Source organism: Rhinolophus sinicus, chromosome 3, assembly GCF_057876585.1.
Source record: "Rhinolophus sinicus isolate RSI-liver-muscle chromosome 3, RSI-T2T, whole genome shotgun sequence".
In the NCBI taxonomy this organism is placed as follows: domain Eukaryota; kingdom Metazoa; phylum Chordata; class Mammalia; order Chiroptera; family Rhinolophidae; genus Rhinolophus; species Rhinolophus sinicus.
The window spans coordinates 48,142,563-48,149,283 of record NC_142503.1 but is presented as its reverse complement, the minus strand read 5'-3'; positions in this window follow the sequence as shown (position 1 = coordinate 48,149,283).

Here is a 6,721-nt window from a genome sequence, read left to right as displayed (position 1 = left end):
ACTGCCAGGCATGAGGGTCCTGACTTTTTGCAGGACAGAGCCTCAATGTCTTGGTCATAGCCTCCCTCCCACCCACACTCCCAGCTCATTTTAGAAATCACTCTCAGAAGGATCTGTCTGTATCTCCAACTGATGGTGTCTGTGTGAGCATCTCCCTTTGCACTGAATTGCTGGGCCATTTCTTTTCCTGTATTTCCACCCTTCGTTCTTCTAAGATGAAAACAAAAGAAAAAGAAGGTATTAAATTTAAAAATACATATACTGTATGGTCTAGCAGCTATAATAATAAGCTTATTGGCCCAACTGGCTTGTAAGCCTCAGAACATAGGGCCCCACCTAAAATCAGCCATTTCAATGAATGTATGTATGAGGCAGCAAATAAGTAGTGAAAAAAAAAATTGATAGGTTGTTGTATACCTGAAAGTAATACAATATTGTATGTCAACTATAATTAAAAAACAAACAAACAAAAAAATCCCTCACTAAAAATATGGATAGGTTGTGAAAAGGAGCAAATGGAGTTGAGACACACAGAGGGTTTTTAACTTCAATGAGAAGGTACATACTTGACAACAGAAGGAATAAAAGGAGGGTAAAGCTGTCCTCCAAGAAGGATATATTAAGTACCAAAGGCTGAGATCCAGGAAGGCACACACCATCATCTTCTTTTCCCCTAGGACTTAAGATTCACAAAGACCCAAATCTCCCGGCAAGGGAAAGTGGCAGATGTGCAAGGAATCGGGAAGCAAATGCCATGGCAGCTCACAAGGGTGTGGGCTGCAAGGAGTTAAGTAGTTAGCTGTGCACCTGCTGAGGAGTGAGGACGAGGGAGGTGATTGACAAGGTGCCTCTGCTCAGAACCCCTAGGATGCTCTGTGAAAGGTACCAGGCTGCTCCCGAAACTAAATATACAGCAGATCCTTATCACAGCCATTAGAAAAATGCCTCATGTTTCCATCTTTGGATGATAGAATGATTTTGTTGTACGTGAGGAGAGAATATATAATAGCATTTCGTAGAATGTGGAGCGCTAGATAAAGCCTTAGGAGCCAGCTAATCCAGCTGTCTTATGTTACAAATAAGGCAACCAAGGAAAAGAGACATGAAGTGAATAGCCGAAGGTCTCACAGCTAGTTAGTGGCAGCTACGACTGAAACAGAGATCTCTGAATGAGCTCCCTCAACACTGCCGTCATCTTCCCATTTTAAGTGACTGTTATTTTCTCTATGGAGTAAGTTCCAATTGTATTGTTGTGTCAGCCATTCAACAACATGAAGTACCTCTAAATTTAAGGTACTGTGCTAAGATCACAAGAAAAGACTTGGTCCCTCTCTTTGAGAGAACTCAGAAGGAAAATGTGGGCAAGATTTACCACTGGAGTACAGAAAAAAGATCTTCAATTTTTATTTCCATATGTTTTTGTATTTTAGTTTTTGTTTGATAATGTACGTAATTCAATATAATCCATCAAGAAATACCCATTTATTGGAGGTAGAGGTATGTATCCAAATCGTTTTCCTGATGGGGTGTTCAAGGTTTGGATTCTACTGGCCTAATTAGGCACTGTGCTAAGCAAGTTAAAGATGGGCCTTTCCCCAAGAACTTTCCATTCAACGTTGCAATTATCCAGGCTATACCAGCAAGCCAACTTTAAGCTTTGGCTGCTTCCCAAAAAAGAAGAAAGAGCCATGGCCAGAGGTAAGCAGGCTCTCCATAAATATCTGAGTATATTTTGCTATTAAGAACAATGAAAGTTTAAGAATGAGGTTATACCCTACACTCACAGGTTATACCCTACATCAGAAGACGCGGAGGCAAGAAGTGGACCACCACTTGATGGCTTAACTAAGAGCGCTTTGAGGCTACATACAGCCCAAGTGAAATGGACAGTGGAATGGCCAGAGATTTAGAGGTTCCTGTGTCATCATCTTGGGGAGCTTCAGGGCTGGAAGAGCTGGCAGTGAGGCTTTTCCATCACACATCATCTCAGACTAACAATGCTCTGGATTTGCCTTATTGTGTCCAGCAATTCTAACATACAATTCCAGCTGATTTAAGAGTGGAGACAGACAGCATTGTTCTCAATGTCCCTCAGCGCTACCCCACCCACTAAGCTCTGCTGACCGTTTCAAATTGCGAGTGACAGGAAAGCAGAGGTCCATGATTAACAGGCTAGGTGACCAAAGCCCTTCTGTTTTGCATTACTTCCCCATGATTTCTTGCCAAGTTTCCTCGAGGTGCCTTTGTGCTTTATGTTAGCAGCTGGCACAGGCCTCACCCTTTGATGCTCGCTGCCAACTGGCTTCAGAACTAAGCAGTTGGAATGGTCTATGTAATCAGTGTGTTACTTCTGGGTAATGCTGCTCCAGGGCTGCAGTGCTGGGAAGTTAAAGTGCAATGGAGTCAAATTTGGAAATAGAGTGGGTGAGGTGAGAATGGTGAGTGGATAGTGGTGTGTACAAACCTCTTCAAATGCAGGGTGACTTTACTGGGTTGCTTTTGTCCCCCACTCTTTTTTTTTAAAAAAGATTTTAATTAATATAGTTAGCATACAATATTATATTAGTTTCAGCGGTATGCCATACTTATTCAACATTTATATACCTAAAGAAGTGATCACCATAAATCCAGCAACCATCTGACACTGTACTATGCTACCACAATATTATTGACTATATTCCCTATGCTATATTCTACATCCCTATAACCACTTTTTAACAACCAACTTGTCCTTCTTCATTCCTTCCCCTCTTTTCACCCACCCACAGCCACCCTCCCATCGGGCAAGTATCAGAAGGTTTTCTTTATCTATGAGTTTGTTTCTGTTTTTTGTTTGTTTATTTTGTTCATCAGATTCCACATTAAGTGAAATCACATTGCATCTCTCTTTCTCTGCCTGACACTCAGCATAATACCTTCCAAGTCCATCCATGCCGCAAGTGGCAAGAACCCATTCCCTTCCATAGCCGAGCAATATTCGATTGTGTGTATGTACCACCTCCTCTTTATCCACTCATCCATTCAGGAACACCCAGGATGCCTCCACATCTTGGCCATTGTAAACAATGCTACAATGACTATAAAGATGCACATGTCCCCTTGAAGTAGTGTTTTGGATTTCTTTGGATAAATACTCAGAAGTGGGATTACTGGGTCCTTCTTTGTTTCTTGTTATACGTTTGTTTTAAAGTCTATCTGGTATAAGTATTGCTACCCCAGCTTTTTGTTGTTGTTGTTGTTGTTTTGTTTTGTTTTGTTTTGACTTTCATGAAATAACTTTTTCTATCCTTTTACTTTCTACCTGTGTGTGTCTTTCGATCTGAAGTGAGTCTCTTGTAGGCAGCATGTATAAGGATTTTGTTTTCTTATCAATTCAACTCTTCTGTGTCTTTTGATTGGAGCATTTAATCCATTTACATTGAAAATAATTGTTAATAAATAAATTGCTATTACCATTTTATTCATAATTTTGAACATTTGTTTGTTTGTTTGTTTGTTTGTTTGTTTTCCATCTTAAAGAAGTCCCTCCGGCATTCCTTGTAATACTGTGTCTGGGAAACTCTTTATCTGTCCTTCGATTTAAATGATAGCTTTGCTAGGTAGAGTACCCTTAGTTGTAAGTCCTTGCTTTTCAACACATTGAATATTTTGTGCCAATCCCTTCTGGCCTACAAAATTTCTGTAGAGAAATCAGGTGACAATCTTATGAGGACTCCCTTATAAGTTATTAGTTCCCTTTCTCTTGCTGCTTTTAAGATTCTTTGTCTTTAACCTTTGGCATTTTAATTATGATGTGTCTGGTGTCGGCCTGTTAGGGTTCATCTTGTTTGGGACTCTGCACTTCCTGGGTTTGTATATCTATTTCCTTCACCAGGTTAGGAAAGTTTTCAGTCATTATTTCTTCAGATAGGTTCTCAATCCCTTGCTTTCTCTCTTCTCTTTCTGATACCCCTATGATGCAAATGTTGTTACACTTGATGCTGTCCCAGAGATCTCTTAAACTAGCCTCATTTTCTTCATTTCTTTTTTCTTTTTGCCTTTCTGAGTGGGTGTTTTCTACTACCTTGTATTGAATCACTAATTCAATCCTCTGCTTCATCTAGTCTGCTGGTGATTCCTTCTAGTGCATTCTTTATTTCAGTTATTGTATTCTTCACTTCTGACTGGTGTGGTTTTTTTTTATTGTTTCTATGTCCTTTCTTATGCTTGCTATCTGTCGAAGTTTTCACTAAGTTCCTTAAGCATCCTTATACCCAGTGTTCTAAACTGTCTCTGGTATATTGCTTGCCTCCATTTCATTTCATTCTTTTTCTGGAGTTTTCTCCTGTTCTTTTATTTGGGACATATTTCTGTTTCCTCATTTGGCTGCCTCCCTGTGTTTATTTCTATGTATGAAGTAGATCTGCTATGTCTCCCGGTCTCAGCTGGATGGTCTTATGTTGTAGGTGCTCTATGGGGCCCTGGCACAGTCACCCTGGCCACCTGCTCTGGGTGCTCCAGGTGTGTCCCTTACATGGGTTGTGTGTGCCCGTTAGTTGAGCCTTGATTGCTATTGGCATATCATAGGGTGGTATTGACCCTCAGGCTGATTGGCTGTGAAGTCTGGTGACATCCATAGCTTACAGGCTGGAATTCGCCCCAGTGGGCCTGGTGCCTATTGAGACCACCCTTTTTGTGTGCAGTTTGTGGGGCTAATTGGGCAGTGCTCTGCTGTGGTCTGAAGCCAACCTCTAAGTATGTTGGTTCTGGGGCCTCTTGGGAGGGGATCCGGTGCAAACCCAGGGCAGCCACTGCCTGTGACCAGCCGAGGACTACCTGGTAGGAGGCTACAAAGCAATCTGTAGTTTTCGCTTCCTATGCTCAAGTTGGAGGCTCGTGGGAGAGGCCATGCTGTGAACCAAGGACAGCTGCCACCAGTACCGGGCCTGGGGTAGCTCCACAAAAAGCCAGAACATCCTGAGGTCTACTGCCACCTGCCCACTCCCTTAAGGTTCAGCCAGTGATAAAAGCCTCATGGGGTATGCAAGTTGTGTGAGCCAGGGTCTCGGAGTGACTAGTGGGAAGAGTTGTGGTCACCAGGGTAATGTAGACTCTGGTTTGGTGCTAGTGCTGAGCCTGGAGCTACTCTGCAAAACGCTCAGAGCACTCTGAAGCCAGCTGCTGCCTGCCTGGGTCCCACAGACTCTGATAGTTTTCCAAGAAAGAGTGCAGTGTGGGCAGGGTTGGCTGCTCTCAAGAAAGTGGAGTTGGGGGAATTTGGTAGGTCAGGGAGCTAGCAGAGTTCACCAGACCAATGAGATTCAGATTTGGCTGTGGAGGAGGAGGGCTCAACACAGGAAAGATGGCGCCTGCCTGCCAGCTGCATGGGAGAATCCTCCCTCAGAGGAAATGGCGACTGTCCTCCAGCCCCTGCTCTGCAGCCACACACCTGTCTGCTGCCCCGCGTACTTCCAAATCCTTTCGAGTCACCGTCCCTCCGCTGGAGACCAGGGTGAGGACCTTCAAGCGAGTGAGTCTGTGCATGGGCCGTTTAAAATGACTTAGGGGTTTCTCGCAGCCTTTATTCCCACCTGGATGGTCAGAATCCCGTTTTTCACAGCCAGATGTTGTGGGGGGCTCCTATTCCTGGCACCAGTACTCTGGGCTGGGACTGGGGTCCCTCACTTCCCTGGGGAAACCTCCATAGGTGAGATATTCCTGTTGATTCTCAACCACCGGAGGTTTGGGACCATTTCGTGTCTCTACCTCTACCCGTCTCATTGTGGCTTCTTTATATCCTTAGTTATAAAACTTCTGTTCAGGCAGATGTCAGATGGTTCTCCAGGTCGACTTTTATCATTTAGTTGTAATTTTAATGTATTCACGGAAGAAAGCATGCTTTATCTACTCTGCCATCCGGATCTGTCTGTCCTTGTCCCCCACTCTTATTTGACCCTTTGGGAGAGCAGGAAACAAGGGGTAGAATGAGAGGAATGAATGGCTAAAATTCATTCCATCTGTTGAAGATGTGGAGAGATGTCTAGTGTTGGGGAGGGTAGGGGACGGTCATCGGTGGAAGGCAGAAACACCAAAATCACATACTTTCTAGTTAGTTGTTATATTTCTCTAGGATTAATTCTAATTCTTATTAACCACTTGATCTCTACATGGTGTTTTCCAATTGTGTGCTTCTGAATAAAGTTTTCTAATACCGTTCATTTTGTAATACCAGTCCACTCATACTGAAATCCACAACTGTTAGAGCAGCAGCAGCGCGTTGTCCAAGTCCTGACCCCACCCCAGACCAGGGGAATAAGAAACTCTGGGGGTGCAGCCAAGTCCTCCAAATGAGTATATTGCAACTGCAGTTGGAGAAACACTGGATTAACTCTTTTGTGTTTTCCTTCCTAACTCCAGCTGTTAGCTCAAGGTTCTCTATTGGCCTTAGGGAACAACTGCTATCCTGGCAGAAGAGTGCCCATACCTCCGTCAGCAGCTCTCAAACTTGCTCAGGAGGAGAAGGGGGGTTCGGGGGAGGGAGTAAGCATGTTGCATTACAGTGAAAAAGGAATGTTACAATATAATTGTAAACTAAATCACCTGCCATCTTCTCTTGGTTTCCACTGTAGAGGTTTTCCATTAACTATCATCGCTGATTGAGTCAAGTTTATTAACAAATTCCAGTCTTGGCCAGAATAGGATAGCTAGAGAAACACTGGTTTTGAAAAAACTTTCCTATGAT